At 47.0% G+C, this 13,180-nt stretch overlaps 23 non-coding genes across 23 annotated transcripts; 10 read left to right on the top strand and 13 right to left on the bottom strand.

The window, feature by feature from the left end:
- Positions 1–641: 641 nt before the first annotated feature.
- Positions 642–714, bottom strand: TRNAK-CUU (transfer RNA lysine (anticodon CUU)). Its single transcript has one exon. It is a non-coding gene; the product is annotated as a tRNA-Lys (tRNA).
- Positions 715–1,011: 297 nt separating this feature from the next.
- Positions 1,012–1,084, bottom strand: TRNAK-CUU (transfer RNA lysine (anticodon CUU)). Its single transcript has one exon. It is a non-coding gene; the product is annotated as a tRNA-Lys (tRNA).
- A 108-nt stretch (positions 1,085–1,192) lies between these two features.
- On the top strand, positions 1,193–1,263 carry TRNAG-GCC (transfer RNA glycine (anticodon GCC)). The gene has a single exon. It is a non-coding gene; the product is annotated as a tRNA-Gly (tRNA).
- Positions 1,264–3,044: 1,781 nt separating this feature from the next.
- TRNAG-GCC (transfer RNA glycine (anticodon GCC)) lies at positions 3,045–3,115 on the top strand. The gene has a single exon. It is a non-coding gene; the product is annotated as a tRNA-Gly (tRNA).
- An 861-nt stretch (positions 3,116–3,976) lies between these two features.
- Positions 3,977–4,049, bottom strand: TRNAK-CUU (transfer RNA lysine (anticodon CUU)). The gene has a single exon. It is a non-coding gene; the product is annotated as a tRNA-Lys (tRNA).
- A 107-nt stretch (positions 4,050–4,156) lies between these two features.
- On the top strand, positions 4,157–4,227 carry TRNAG-GCC (transfer RNA glycine (anticodon GCC)). The gene has a single exon. It is a non-coding gene; the product is annotated as a tRNA-Gly (tRNA).
- Positions 4,228–5,088: 861 nt separating this feature from the next.
- TRNAK-CUU (transfer RNA lysine (anticodon CUU)) lies at positions 5,089–5,161 on the bottom strand. Its single transcript has one exon. It is a non-coding gene; the product is annotated as a tRNA-Lys (tRNA).
- A 297-nt stretch (positions 5,162–5,458) lies between these two features.
- Positions 5,459–5,531, bottom strand: TRNAK-CUU (transfer RNA lysine (anticodon CUU)). The gene has a single exon. It is a non-coding gene; the product is annotated as a tRNA-Lys (tRNA).
- A 297-nt stretch (positions 5,532–5,828) lies between these two features.
- On the bottom strand, positions 5,829–5,901 carry TRNAK-CUU (transfer RNA lysine (anticodon CUU)). Its single transcript has one exon. It is a non-coding gene; the product is annotated as a tRNA-Lys (tRNA).
- A 297-nt stretch (positions 5,902–6,198) lies between these two features.
- Positions 6,199–6,271, bottom strand: TRNAK-CUU (transfer RNA lysine (anticodon CUU)). The gene has a single exon. It is a non-coding gene; the product is annotated as a tRNA-Lys (tRNA).
- A 107-nt stretch (positions 6,272–6,378) lies between these two features.
- Positions 6,379–6,449, top strand: TRNAG-GCC (transfer RNA glycine (anticodon GCC)). The gene has a single exon. It is a non-coding gene; the product is annotated as a tRNA-Gly (tRNA).
- A 119-nt stretch (positions 6,450–6,568) lies between these two features.
- TRNAK-CUU (transfer RNA lysine (anticodon CUU)) lies at positions 6,569–6,641 on the bottom strand. The gene has a single exon. It is a non-coding gene; the product is annotated as a tRNA-Lys (tRNA).
- Positions 6,642–6,938: 297 nt separating this feature from the next.
- TRNAK-CUU (transfer RNA lysine (anticodon CUU)) lies at positions 6,939–7,011 on the bottom strand. Its single transcript has one exon. It is a non-coding gene; the product is annotated as a tRNA-Lys (tRNA).
- A 107-nt stretch (positions 7,012–7,118) lies between these two features.
- On the top strand, positions 7,119–7,189 carry TRNAG-GCC (transfer RNA glycine (anticodon GCC)). The gene has a single exon. It is a non-coding gene; the product is annotated as a tRNA-Gly (tRNA).
- Positions 7,190–8,050: 861 nt separating this feature from the next.
- TRNAK-CUU (transfer RNA lysine (anticodon CUU)) lies at positions 8,051–8,123 on the bottom strand. The gene has a single exon. It is a non-coding gene; the product is annotated as a tRNA-Lys (tRNA).
- A 107-nt stretch (positions 8,124–8,230) lies between these two features.
- Positions 8,231–8,301, top strand: TRNAG-GCC (transfer RNA glycine (anticodon GCC)). Its single transcript has one exon. It is a non-coding gene; the product is annotated as a tRNA-Gly (tRNA).
- Positions 8,302–9,162: 861 nt separating this feature from the next.
- Positions 9,163–9,235, bottom strand: TRNAK-CUU (transfer RNA lysine (anticodon CUU)). The gene has a single exon. It is a non-coding gene; the product is annotated as a tRNA-Lys (tRNA).
- A 107-nt stretch (positions 9,236–9,342) lies between these two features.
- Positions 9,343–9,413, top strand: TRNAG-GCC (transfer RNA glycine (anticodon GCC)). The gene has a single exon. It is a non-coding gene; the product is annotated as a tRNA-Gly (tRNA).
- A 1,041-nt stretch (positions 9,414–10,454) lies between these two features.
- Positions 10,455–10,525, top strand: TRNAG-UCC (transfer RNA glycine (anticodon UCC)). The gene has a single exon. It is a non-coding gene; the product is annotated as a tRNA-Gly (tRNA).
- Positions 10,526–11,385: 860 nt separating this feature from the next.
- On the bottom strand, positions 11,386–11,458 carry TRNAK-CUU (transfer RNA lysine (anticodon CUU)). Its single transcript has one exon. It is a non-coding gene; the product is annotated as a tRNA-Lys (tRNA).
- A 107-nt stretch (positions 11,459–11,565) lies between these two features.
- On the top strand, positions 11,566–11,636 carry TRNAG-GCC (transfer RNA glycine (anticodon GCC)). The gene has a single exon. It is a non-coding gene; the product is annotated as a tRNA-Gly (tRNA).
- Positions 11,637–12,498: 862 nt separating this feature from the next.
- On the bottom strand, positions 12,499–12,571 carry TRNAK-CUU (transfer RNA lysine (anticodon CUU)). Its single transcript has one exon. It is a non-coding gene; the product is annotated as a tRNA-Lys (tRNA).
- A 107-nt stretch (positions 12,572–12,678) lies between these two features.
- Positions 12,679–12,749, top strand: TRNAG-GCC (transfer RNA glycine (anticodon GCC)). The gene has a single exon. It is a non-coding gene; the product is annotated as a tRNA-Gly (tRNA).
- Positions 12,750–13,180: the final 431 nt, after the last annotated feature.

The raw sequence follows: 13,180 nt of genomic DNA, 5'->3' as shown, positions 1-13,180 counted from the left end.
GCAAGGCAAGGCATCCTGACTCTCCTGCTTTGTTTTGTACACTAAAGTACATGAGTAAGTCTAAAATTAAGCATCTGTGGATCATTGGTGGTTCAGTGGTAGAAATCTAGCCGGCCACGTGGGAGGCCGGGTTCAATTCCCGGTCAATACATTCCTGAGTTTTTGCTGATAGGGCAGTGCATTTTGTGAAAGTGAGGACAGCCATTTGCGCTGTGGTGATGCAAGTATACACTGTTCCACATACAATGGTACAGGAAGAGAAAAAAACAACTGCCCAACATGGAGCTCAAATACATGACCCTAAGATTAATAGTCTTATGCTCTAGCGACTGTGCTAGTCGGGCTTGGTTACATAGGCTTGGAGGTGATGGCAAGGCAAGGCATCCTGACACTTCTGCTTTGTTTTATACACTAAAGTACATGAGTAAGTGTAAAATTAAGCATCTGTGGAGCATTGGTGGTTCAGTGGTAGAATTCTCGCCTGCCACGCGTGAGGCCCGGAATCGATTCCCGGCCAATGCAGTCCTGAGTTTTTGCTGATATGGCAGTGTATTTTGTGAAAGTGAGGACAGCCATTTGCGCTGTGGTGGTGCAAGTATACAGTGTTCCACATACAATGGTACAGGAAAAGAAAAAACATCCGCCCAACGTGGGGCTCGAACCCACGACCCTGAGATTAAGAGTCTCATGCTCTACCGACTGAGTTAGCCAGGCTTGGTTGAGAATGTATGGAGGTGATGGCAAGGCAAGGCATCCTGACACTCCTGCTTTGTTTTATACACTAAAGTACATGAGTAAGTGTACAATAAGGCATCTGTGGAGCATTGGTGGTTCAGTGGTAGAATTCTCGCCTGCCACGCGTGAGGCCCGGAATCGATTCCCGGCCAATGCAGTCTTGAGTTTTTCCTGATATGGCAGTGTATTTTGTGAAAGTGAGGACAGCCATTTGCGCTGTTGTGGTGCAAGTATACAGTGTTCCACATACAATGGTACAGGAAAAGAAAAAACATCTGCCTAACGTGGGGCTCGAACCCACGACCCTGAAATTAAGAGTCTCATGCTCTACCGACTGAGTTAGCCAGGCTTGGTTGAGAATGTATGGATGTGATGGCAAGGCAAGGCATCCTAAAAATTCCTGCTTTGTTTCATACACTAAAGTACACGAGTAAGTGTAAAATTCAGTATCTGGGGAGCATTGGTGGTTCAGTGGTAGAATTCTCGCCTGCCACGCGGGAGGCCCGGGTTCGATTCCCGGCCAATGCAGTCCTGAGTTTTTGCTGATATGGCAGTGCATTTTGTGAAAGTGAGGACAGCCATTTGCGCTGTGGTGGTGCAAGTTGACAGTGTTCCACATACAATGGTACAGGAAAAGAAAAAAAACATCCGTCCAATGTGGGGCTCGAACCCACGACCCTGAGATTAAGAGCCTCATGCTTTACCGACTGAGTTAGCAATGCTTGGTATCTGAGGAGTTGTGGTGATGGCAAGGCAAGGCATCCTGACTTTCCTGCTTTGTTTTGTACACTAAAGTACACGAGTAAGTCTAAAATTAAGCATCTGTGGATCATTGGTGGTTCAGTGGTAGAAATCTAGCCGGCCACGTGGGAGGCCGGGTTCAATTCCCGGTCAATACATTGCTGAGTTTTTGCTGATAGGGCAGTGCATTTTGTGAAAGTGAGGACAGCCATTTGCGCTGTGGTGATGCAAGTATACACTGTTCCACATACAATGGTACAGGAAGAGAAAAAAACAACTGCCCAACATGGAGCTCAAATACATGACCCTAAGATTAATAGTCCTATGCTCTTGCGACTGTGCTAGTCGGGCTTGATTACGTAGGCTTGGAGGTGATGGCAAGGCAAGGCATCCTGACACTCCTGCTTTGTTTTATACACTAAAGTACATGAGTAAGTGTAAAACAAGGCATCTGTGGAGCATTGGTGGTTCAGTGGTAGAATTCTCGCCTGCCACGCGTGAGGCCCGGAATCGATTCCCGGCCAATGCAGTCTTGAGTTTTTGCTGATATGGCAGTGTATTTTGTGAAAGTGAGGACAGCCATTTGCACTGTTGTGGTGCAAGTATACAGTGTTCCACATACAATGGTACAGGAAAAGAAAAAACATCCGCCCAACGTGGGGCTCGAACCCACGACCCTGAGATTAAGAGTCTCATGCTTTACCGACTGAGTTAGCAATGCTTGGTAACCGAGGAGTTGTGGTGATGGCAAGGCAAGGCATCCTGACTCTCCTGCTTTGTTTTGTACACTAAAGTACATGAGTAAGTCTAAAATTAAGCATCTGTGGATCATTGGTGGTTCAGTGGTAGAAATCTAGCCGGCCACGTGGGAGGCCGGGTTCAATTCCCGGTCAATACATTCCTGAGTTTTTGCTGATAGGGCAGTGCATTTTGTGAAAGTGAGGACAGCCATTTGCGCTGTGGTGATGCAAGTATACACTGTTCCACATACAATGGTACAGGAAGAGAAAAAAACAACTGCCCAACATGGAGCTCAAATACATGACCCTAAGATTAATAGTCTTATGCTCTAGCGACTGTGCTAGTCGGGCTTGGTTACGTAGGCTTGGAGGTGATGGCAAGGCAAGGCATCCTGACACTCCTGCTTTGTTTTATACACTAAAGTGCATGAGTAAGTGTAAAATTAGGCATCTGTGGAGCATTGGTGGTTCAGTGGTAGAATTCTCGCCTGCCACGCATGAGGCCCGGAATCGATTCCCGGCCAATGCAGTCCTGAGTTTTTGCTGATATGGCAGTGTATTTTGTGAAAGTGAGGACAGCCATTTGCGCTGTGGTGGTGCAAGTATACAGTGTTCCACATACAATGGTACATGAAAAGAAAAAACATCCGCCCAACATGGGGCTCAAACCCACGACCCTGAGATTAAGAGTCTCATGCTCTAGCGACTAAGCCAGCCAGGCTTGGTTGAGAATGTATGGAGGTGATGGTAAGGCAAGGCATCCTGACACTCCTGCTTTGTTTCCTACACTAAAGTACAGGAGTAAGTGTAAAATTAAGTATCTGTGGAGCATTGGTGGTTCAGTGGTAGAATTGTCGCCTGCCACGCGGGAGGCCCGGGTTCGATTCCCGGCCAATGCAGTCCTGAGTTTTTGCTGATATGGCAGTGCATTTTGTGAAAGTGAGGACAGCCATTTGTGCTGTTGTGGGGCAAGTTGATAGTGTTCTACATACAATGGTACAGGAAAAGAAAAAAAACATCCGCCCAATGTGGGGCTCGAACCCACGACCCTGAGATTAAGAGTCTCATGTTTTACCGACTGAGTTAGCAATGCTTGGTAACCGAGGAGTTGTGGTGATGGCAAGGCAAGGCATCCTGACTCTCCTGCTTTGTTTTGTACACTAAAGTACATGAGTAAGTCTAAAATTAAGCATCTGTGGATCATTGGTGGTTCAGTGGTAGAAATCTAGCCGGCCACGTGGGAGGCCAGGTTCAATTCCCGGTCAATACATTCCTGAGTTTTTGCTGATAGGGCAGTGCATTTTGTGAAAGTGAGGACAGCCATTTGCGCTGTGGTGATGCAAGTATACACTGTTCCACATACAATGGTACAGTAAGAGAAAAAAACAACTGCCCAACATGGAGCTCAAATACATGACCCTAAGATTAATAGTCCTATGCTCTAGCGACTGTGCTAGTCGGGCTTGATTACGTAGGCTTGGAGGTGATGGCAAGGCAAGGCATCCTGACACTCCTGCTTTGTTTTATAAACTAAAGTACATGAGTAAGTGTAAAATTAGGCATCTGTGGAGCATTGGTGGTTCAGTGGTAGAATTCTCGCCTGCCACGCATGAGGCCCGGAATCAATTCCCGGCCAATGCAGTCCTGAGTTTTTGCTGATATGGCAGTGTATTTTGTGAAAGTGAGGACAGCCATTTGCGCTGTGGTGGTGCAAGTTGACAGTGTTCCACATACAATGGTACAGGAAAAGAAATAACATCCGCCCAACGTGGGGCTCGAACCCACGAGTCTGAGATTAAGGGTCTCATGCTCTACCGACTGAGCTAGCCGGGCTTGGTTGAGAATGTATGGAGGTGATGGCAAGGCAAGGCATCCTGACACTCCTGCTTTGTTTCATACACTAAAGTACATGAGTAAGTGTAAAATTAAGTTTCTGTGGAGCATTGGTGGTTCAGTGGTAGAATTCTCGCCTGCCATGCGGGAGGCCAGGGTTTGATTCCCGGCCAATGCAGTCCTGAGCTTTTGCTGATATGGCAGTGCATTTTGTGAAAGTGAGGACAGCCATTTGCGCTGTGGTGGTGCAAGTTGACAGTGTTCCACATACAATCGTACTGGAAAAGAAAAAAAACATCCGCCCAATGTGGGGCTCGAACCCACGACGCTGAGATTAAGAGTCTCATGCTTTACCGACTGAGTTAGCAATGCTTGGTAACCGAGGAGTTGTGGTGATGGCAAGGCAAGGCATCCTGACTCTCCTGCTTTGTTTTGTACACTAAAGTACATGAGTAAGTCTAAAATTAAGCATCTGTGGATCATCGGTGGTTCAGTGGTAGAAATCTAGCCGGCCACGTGGGAGGCCGGGTTCAATTCCCGGTCAATACATTCCTGAGTTTTTGCTGATAGGGCAGTTCATTTTGTGAAAGTGAGGACAGCTATTTGCACTGTGGTGATGCAAGTATATACTGTTCCACATACAATGGTACAGGAAGAGAAAAAAATAACTGCCCAACATGGAGCTCAAATACATGACTCTAAGATTAATAGTCTTATGCTCTAGCGACTGTGCTAGTCGGGCTTGGTTACGTAGGCTTGGAGGTGATGGCAAGGCAAGGAATCCTGACACTCCTGCTTTGTTTTATACACTAAAGTACATGAGTAAGTGTAAAATTAGGTATCTGTGGAGCATTGGTGGTTCAGTGGTAGAATTCTCGCCTGCCACGCGTGAGGCCCGGAATCGATTCCCGGCCAATGCAGTCCTGAGTTTTTGCTGATATGGCAGTGTATTTTGTGAAAGTGAGGACAGCCATTTGCGCTGTGGTGGTGCAAGTATACACTGTTCCACATACAATGGTACATGAAAAGAAAAAACATCCGCCCAACGTGGGGCTCGAACCCACGACCCTGAGATTAAGAGTCTCATGCTCTACCAACTGAGCTAGCCAGGCTTGGTTTAGAATGTATGGAGGTGATGGCAAGGCAAGGCATCCTGACACTCCTGCTTTGTTTCATACACTAAAGTACACGAGTACGTGTAAAATTAAGTATCTGTGGAGCATTGGTGGTTTAGTGGTAGATTTCTCGCCTGCCACGCGGGAGGCCAGGGTTCGATTCCTGGCCAATGCAGTCCTGAGTTTTTGCTGATATGGCAGTGTATTTTGTGAAAGTGAGGACAAACATTTGCGCTGTGGTGGTGCAAGTATACAGTTTTCCACATACAATGGTACAGGAAAAGAAAAAACATCCGCCCAACGTGGGGCTCGAACCCACGACCCTGAGATTAAGAGTCTCATGCTCTACCGACTGAGCTAGCCAGGCTTGGTTGAGAATGTATGGAGGTGATGGCAAGGCAAGGCATCCTAACACTCCTGCTTTGTTTTATACACTAAAGTACATGAGTAAGTGTAAAATAAGGCATCTGTGGAGCATTGGTGGTTCAGTGGTAGAATTCTCGCCTGCCACGCGTGAGGCCCGGAATCAATTCCCGGCCAATGCAGTCTTGAGTTTTTGCTGATATGGCAGTGTATTTTGTGAAAGTGAGGACAGCCATTTGCACTGTTGTGGTGCAAGTATACAGTGTTCCACATACAATGGTACAGGAAAAGAAAAAACATCCGCCCAACGTGGGGCTCGAACCCACGACCCTGAGATTAAGAGTCTCATGCTCTACCAACTGAGCTAGCCAGGCTTGGTTGAGCATATATGGAGGTGATGGCAAGGCAAGGCATCCTGACACTCCTGCTTTGTTTCATACACTAAAGTACACGAGTAAGTGTAAAATTAAGTATCTGTGGAGCATTTGTGATTCAGTGGTAGAATTCTCGCCTGCCACGCGTGAGGCCCGGAATCGATTCCCGGCCAATGCAGTCCAGAGTTTTTGCTGATATGGCAGTGTATTTTGTGAAAGTGAGGACAGCCATTTGCGCTGTGGTGTTGCAAGTATACAGTGTTCCACATACAATGGTACAGGAAAAGAAAAAACAGCCACCCAACGTGGGGCTCGAACCCACGACCCTGAGATTAAGAGTCTCATGCTCTACCGATGGAGCTAGCCGGGCTTGGTTGAGAATGAATGGAGGTGATGGCAAGGCAAGGCATCCTGACACTCCTGCTTTGTTTCATACACTAAAGTACACGAGTACGTGTAAAATTAAGTATCTGTGGAGCATTGGTGGTTTAGTGGTAGAATTCTCGCCTGCCACGCGGGAGTCCAGGGTTCGATTCCTGGCCAATGCAGTCCTGAGTTTTTGCTGATATGGCAGTGTATTTTGTGAAAGTGAGGACAGCCATTTGCGCTGTGGTGGTGCAAGTATACAGTTTTCCACATACAATGGTACAGGAAAAGAAAAAACATCCGCCCAACGTGGGGCTCGAACCCACGTCCCTGAGATTAAGAGTCTCATGCTCTACCGACTGAGCTAGCCAAGCTTGGTTGAGAATGTATGGAGGTGATGGCAAGGCAAGGCATCCTAACACTCCTGCTTTGTTTTATACACTAAAGTACATGAGTAAGTGTAAAATAAGGCATCTGTGGAGCATTGGTGGTTCAGTGGTAGAATTCTCGCCTGCCACGCGTGAGGCCCGGAATCAATTCCCGGCCAATGCAGTCTTGAGTTTTTGCTGATATGGCAGTGTATTTTGTGAAAGTGAGGACAGCCATTTGCACTGTTGTGGTGCAAGTATACAGTGTTCCACATACAATGGTACAGGAAAAGAAAAAACATCCGCCCAACGTGGGGCTCGAACCCACGACCCTGAGATTAAGAGTCTCATGCTCTACCGACTGAGCTAGCCAGGTTTGGTTGAGCATATATGGAGGTGATGGCAAGGCAAGGCATCCTGACACTCCTGCTTTGTTTCATACAGTAAAGTACACGAGTAAGTGTAAACTTAAGTATCTGTGGAGCATTGGTGGTTCAGTGGTAGAATTCTCGCCTGCCACGCGGGAGGCCCGGGTTCGATTCCCGGCCAATGCAGTCCTGAGTTTTTGCTGATATGGCAGTGCATTTTGTGAAAGTGAGGACAGCCATTTGCGCTGTGGTGGTGCAAGTTGACAGTGTTCCACATACAATGGTACAGGAAAAGAAAAAAAACATCCGCCCAATGTGGGGCTCGAACCCACGACCCTGAGATTAAGAGTCTCATGCTTTACCGACTGAGTTAGCAATGCTTGGTAACCGAGGAGTTGTGGTGATGGAAAGGGAAGGCATCCTGACTCTCCTGCTTTGTTTTGTACACTAAAGTACATGAGAAAGTTTAAAAATAAGCATCTGTGGATCATTGGTGGTTCAGTGGTAGAAATATAGCCGGCCACGTGGGAGGCCGGGTTCAATTCCCGGTCAATACATTCCTGAGATTTTGCTGATAGGGCAGTGCATTTTGTGAAAGTGAGGACAGCCATTTGCGCTGTGGTGATGCAAGTATACACTGTTCCACATACAATGGTACAGGAAGAGAAAAAAACAACTGCCCAACATGGAGCTCAAATACATGACCCTAAGATTAATAGTCTTATGCTCTAGCGACTGTGCTAGTCGGGCTTGGTTACGTAGGCTTGGAGGTGATGGCAAGGCAAGGCATCCTGACACTCCTACTTTGTTTTATACACTAAAGTACATGAGTAAGTGTAAAATTAGGCATCTGTGGAGCATTGGTGGTTCAGTGGTAGAATTCTCGCCTGCCACGCGTGAGGCCCGGAATCGATTCCAGGCCAATGCAGTCCTGAGTTTTTGCTGATATAGCAGTGTATTTTGTGAAAGTGAGGACAGCCATTTGCGCTGTGGTGGTGCAAGTATACAGTGTTCCACATACAATGGTACTGGAAAAGAAAAAACATCCGCCCAACGTGGGGCTCGAACCCACGACCCTGAGATTAAGAGTCTCATGCTCTACCGACTGAGCTAGCCAGGCTTGGTTGAGAATGTATGGAGGTGATGGCAAGGCAAGGCATCCTGACACTCCTGCTTTGTTTTATACACTAAAGTACATGAGTAAGTGTAAAATAAGGCATCTGTGGAGCATTGGTGGTTCAGTGGTAGAATTCTCGCCTGCCACGCGGGAGGCCTGGGTTCGATTCCCGGCCAATGCAGTCCTGAGTATTTGCTGATATGGCAGTGCATTTTGTGAAAGTGAGGACAGCCATTTGCGCTGTGGCGGTGCAAGTTGACAGTGTTCCACATACAATGGTACAGGAAAAGAAAAAAAACATCCACCCAATGTGGGGCTCGAACCCACGACCCTGAGATTAAGAGTCTCATGCTTTACCGACTGAGTTAGCAATGCTTGGTAACCGAGGAGTTGTGGTGATGGAAAGTGAAGGCATCCTGACTCTCCTGCTTTGTTTTGTACACTAAAGTACATGAGTAAGTCTAAAATTAAGCATCTGTGGATCATTGGTGGTTCAGTGGTAGAAATCTAGCCGGCCACGTGGGAGGCCGGGTTCAATTCCCGGTCAATACATTCCTGAGTTTTTGCTGATAGGGCAGTGCATTTTGTGAAAGTGAGGACAGCCATTTGCGCTGTGGTGATGCAAGTATACACTGTTTCACATACAATGGTACAGGAAGAGAAAAAAACAACTGCCCAACATGGAGCTCAAATACATGACCCTAAGATTAATAGTCTTATGCTCTAGCGACTGTGATAGTCGGGCTTGGTTACGTAGGCTTGGAGGTGATGGCAAGGCAAGGCATCCTGACACTCCTGCTTTGTTTTATACACTAAAGTACATGAGTAAGTGTAAAATTAGGCATCTGTGGAGCATTGGTGGTTCAGTGGTAGAATTCTCGCCTGCCACGCGTGAGGCCCGGAATCGATTCCCGGCCAATGCAGTCCTGAGTTTTTGCTGATATGGCAGTGTATTTTGTGAAAGTGAGGACAGCCATTTGCGCTGTGGTGGTGCAAGTATACAGTGTTCCACATACAATGGTACAGGAAAAGAAAAAACATCCACCCAACGTGGGGCTCGAACCCACAACCCTGAGATTAAGAGTCTCATGCTCTACCGACTGAGCTAGCCAGGCTTGGTTGAGAATGTATGGAGGTGATGGCAAGGCAAGGCATCCTGACACTCCTGCTTTATTTCATATACTAAAGTACACGAGTAAGTGTAAAATTAAATATCTGTGGAGCATTGGTGGTTCAGTGGTAGAATTCTTGCCTGCCACGCTGGAGGCCCGGGTTCGATTCCCGGCCAATGCAGTCCTGAGTTTTTGCTGATAGGGCAGTGCATTTTGTGAAAGTGAGGACAGCCATTTGCGCTGTGGTAGTGAAAGTTGACAGTGTTCCACATACAATGGTACAGGAAAAGAAAAAAAACATCCGCCCAATGTGGGGCTCGAACCCACGACCCTGAGATTAAGAGTCTCATGCTTTACCGACTGAGTTAGCAATGCTTGGTAACCGAGGAGTTGTGGTGATGGAAAGGGAAGGCATCCTGACTCTCCTGCTTTGTTTTGTACACTAAAGTACATGAGTAAGTTTAAAAATAAGCATCTGTGGATCATTGGTGGTTCAGTGGTAGAAATCTAGCCGGCCACGTGGGAGGCCGGGTTCAATTCCCGGTCAATACATTCCTGAGTTTTTGCTGATAGGGCAGTGCATTTTGTGAAAGTGAGTACAGCCATTTGCGCTGTGGTGATGTAAGTATACACTGTTCCACATACAATGGTACAGGAAGAGAAAAAAACAACTGCCCAACATGGAGCTCAAATACATGACCCTAAGATTAATAGTCTTATGCTCTAGCGACTGTGCTAGTCGGGCTTGGTTACGTAGGCTTGGAGGTGATGGCAAGGCAAGGCATCCTGACACTCCTGCTTTGTTTTATACACTAAAGTACATGAGTAAGTGTAAAATTAGGCATCTGTGGAGCATTGGTGGTTCAGTGGTAGAATTCTCGCCTGCCACGCGTGAGGCCCGGAAACGATTCCCGGCCAATGCAGTCCTGAGTTTTTGCTGATATGGCAGTGTATTTTGTGAAAGTGAGGACAGCCATTTGCGCTGTGGTGGTGCATGTATACAGTGTTCCACATACAATGGTACAGGAAAAGAAAAAACATCCGCCCAACGTTGGGCTCGAACCCATGACCCTGAGATTAAGAGTCTCATACTCTACCGACTGAGCTAGCCAGGCTTGGTTGAGAATGTATGGAGGTGATGGCAAGGCAAGGCATCCTGACACTCCTGCTTTGTTTCATACACTAAAGTACACGAGTAAGTGTAAAATTAAGTATCGGTGGAGCATTGGTGGTTCAGTGGTAGAATTCTCGCCTTCCACGCGGGAGGCCTGGGTTTGATTCCCGGCCAATGTAGTCCTGAGTTTTTGCTGATATGGCAGTGTATTTTGTGAAAGTGAGGACAGCCATTTGTGCTGTGGTGGGGCAAGTTGACAGTGTTCCACATACAATGGTACAGGAAAAGAAAAAAACATCCGCCCAATGTGGGGCTCAAACCCACGACCCTGAGATTAAGAGTCTCATGCTTTACCGACTGAGTTAGCAATGCTTGGTAACCGAGGAGTTGTGGTGATGGCAAGGCAAGGCATCCTGACTCTCCTGCTTTGTTTTGTACACTAAAGTACATGAGTAAGTCTAAAATTAAGCATCTGTGGATCATTGGTGGTTCAGTGGTAGAAATCTAGCCGGCCACGTGGGAGGCCGGGTTCAATTCCCGGTCAATACATTCCTGAGTTTTTGCTGATAGGGCAGTGCATTTTGTGAAAGTGAGGATAGCCATTTGCGCTGTGGTGATGCAAGTATACACTGTTCCACATACAATGGTACAGGAAGAGAAAAAAACAACTGCCCAACATGGAGCTCAAATACATGACCCTAAGATTAATAGTCTTATGCTCTAGCGACTGTGCTAGTCGGGCTTGATTACGTAGGCTTGGAGGTGATGGCAAGGCAAGGCATCCTGACACTCCTGCTTTGTTTTATACACTAAAGTACATGAGTAAGTGTAAAATAAGGCATCTGTGGAGCATTGGTGGTTCAGTGGTAGAATTCTCGCCTGCCACGCGTGAGGCCCGGAATCGATTCCCGGCCAATGCAGTCTTGAGTTTTTCCTGATATGGCAGTGTATTTTGTGAAAGTGAGGACAGCCATTTGCGCTGTTGTGGTGCAAGTATACAGTGTTCCACATACAATGGTACAGGAAAAGAAAAAACATCCGCCCAACGTGGGGCTCGAACCCACGACCCTGAGATTAAGAGTCTCATGCTCTACCGACTGAGCTAGCCAGGCTTGGTTGAGAATGTATGGAGGTGATGGCAAGGCAAGGCATCCTGACACTCCTGCTTTGTTTCATACACTAAAGTACACGAGTAAGTGTAAAATTAAGTATCTGTGGAGCATTGGTGGTTCAGTGGTAGAATTCTCGCCTGCCATGCGGGAGGCCCGGGTTCGATTCCCGGCCAATGCAGTCTTGAGTTTTTGCTGATATGGCAGTGCATTTTGTGAAAGTGAGGACAGCCATTTGCGCTGTGGTGGTGCAAGTTGACAGTGTTCCACATACAATGGTACAGGAAAAGAAAAAAAACATCCGCCCAATGTGGGGCTCGAACCCACGACCCTGAGATTAAGAGCCTCATGCTTTACCGACTGAGTTAGCAATGCTTGGTAACCGAGGAGTTGTGGTGATGGAAAGGGAAGGCATCCTGACTCTCCTGCTTTGTTTTGTACACTAAAGTACATGAGTAAGTCTAAAATTAAGCATCTGTGGATCATTGGTGGTTCAGTGGTAGAAATCTAGCCGGCCACGTGGGAGGCCGGGTTCAATTCCCGGTCAATACATTCCTGAGTTTTTGCTGATAGGGCAGTGCATTTTGTGAAAGTGAGGACAGCCATTTGCGCTGTGATGATGCAAGTATACACTGTTCCACATACAATGGTACAGGAAGAGAAAAAAAACAACTGCCCAACATGGAGCTCAAATACATGACCCTAAGATTAATAGTCTTATGCTCTAGCGACTGTGCTAGTCGGGCTTGGTTACGTAGGCTTGGAGGTGATGGCAAGGCAAGGCATCCTGGCACTCCTGCTTTGTTTCATACACTAAAGTACATGAGTAAGTGTAAAATTAGGCATCTGTGGAGCATTGGTGGTTCAGTAGTAGAATTCTCGCCTGCCACGCGTGAGGCCCGGAATCGATTCCCGGCCAATGCAGTCCTGAGCTTTTGCTGATATGGCAGTGCATTTTGTGAAAGTGAGGACAGCCATTTGCGCTGTGGTGGTGCAAGTATACAGTGTACCACATACAATGGTATAGGAAAAGAAAAAACATCCGCCCAACGTGGGGCTCGAACCCACGACCCTGAGATTAAGAGTCTCATGCTCTACCGACTGAGCTAGCCATGCTTCGTTGAGAATGTATGGAGGTGATGGCAAGGCAAGGCATCCTGACACTCCTGCTTTGTTTCATAAACTAAAGTACACGAGTAAGTGTAAAATTAAGTATCTGTGGAGCATTGGTGGTTCAGTGGTAGAATTCTCGCCTGCCCCGCGGGAGGCCTGGGTTCGATTCCCGGCCAATGCAGTCCTGAGTTTTTGCTGATATGGCAGTGCATTTTGTGAAAGTGAGGACAGCCATTTGCGCTGTGGTGGTGCAAGTTGACAGTGTTCCACATACAATGGTACAGGAAAAGAAAAAAAACATCCGCCCAATGTGGGGCTCGAACCCACGACCCTGAGATTAAGAGTCTTATGCTTTACCGACTGAGTTAGCAATGCTTGGTAACCGAGGAGTTGTGGTGATGGCAAGGCAAGGCATCCTGACTCTCCTGCTTTGTTTTGTACACTAAAGTACATGAGTAAGTCTAAAATTAAGCATCTGTGGATCATTGGTGGTTCAGTGGTAGAAATCTAGCCGGCCACGTGGGAGGCCAGGTTCAAATCCCGGTCAATACATTCCTGAGTTTTTGCTGATAGGGCAGTGCATTTTGTGAAAGTGAGGACAGCCATTTGCGC

This window comes from Pseudophryne corroboree, chromosome 3 (genome assembly GCF_028390025.1).
Source record: "Pseudophryne corroboree isolate aPseCor3 chromosome 3, aPseCor3.hap2, whole genome shotgun sequence".
Classification (NCBI taxonomy): domain Eukaryota; kingdom Metazoa; phylum Chordata; class Amphibia; order Anura; family Myobatrachidae; genus Pseudophryne; species Pseudophryne corroboree.
This window is presented reverse-complemented; position numbering and strand designations above follow the sequence as displayed.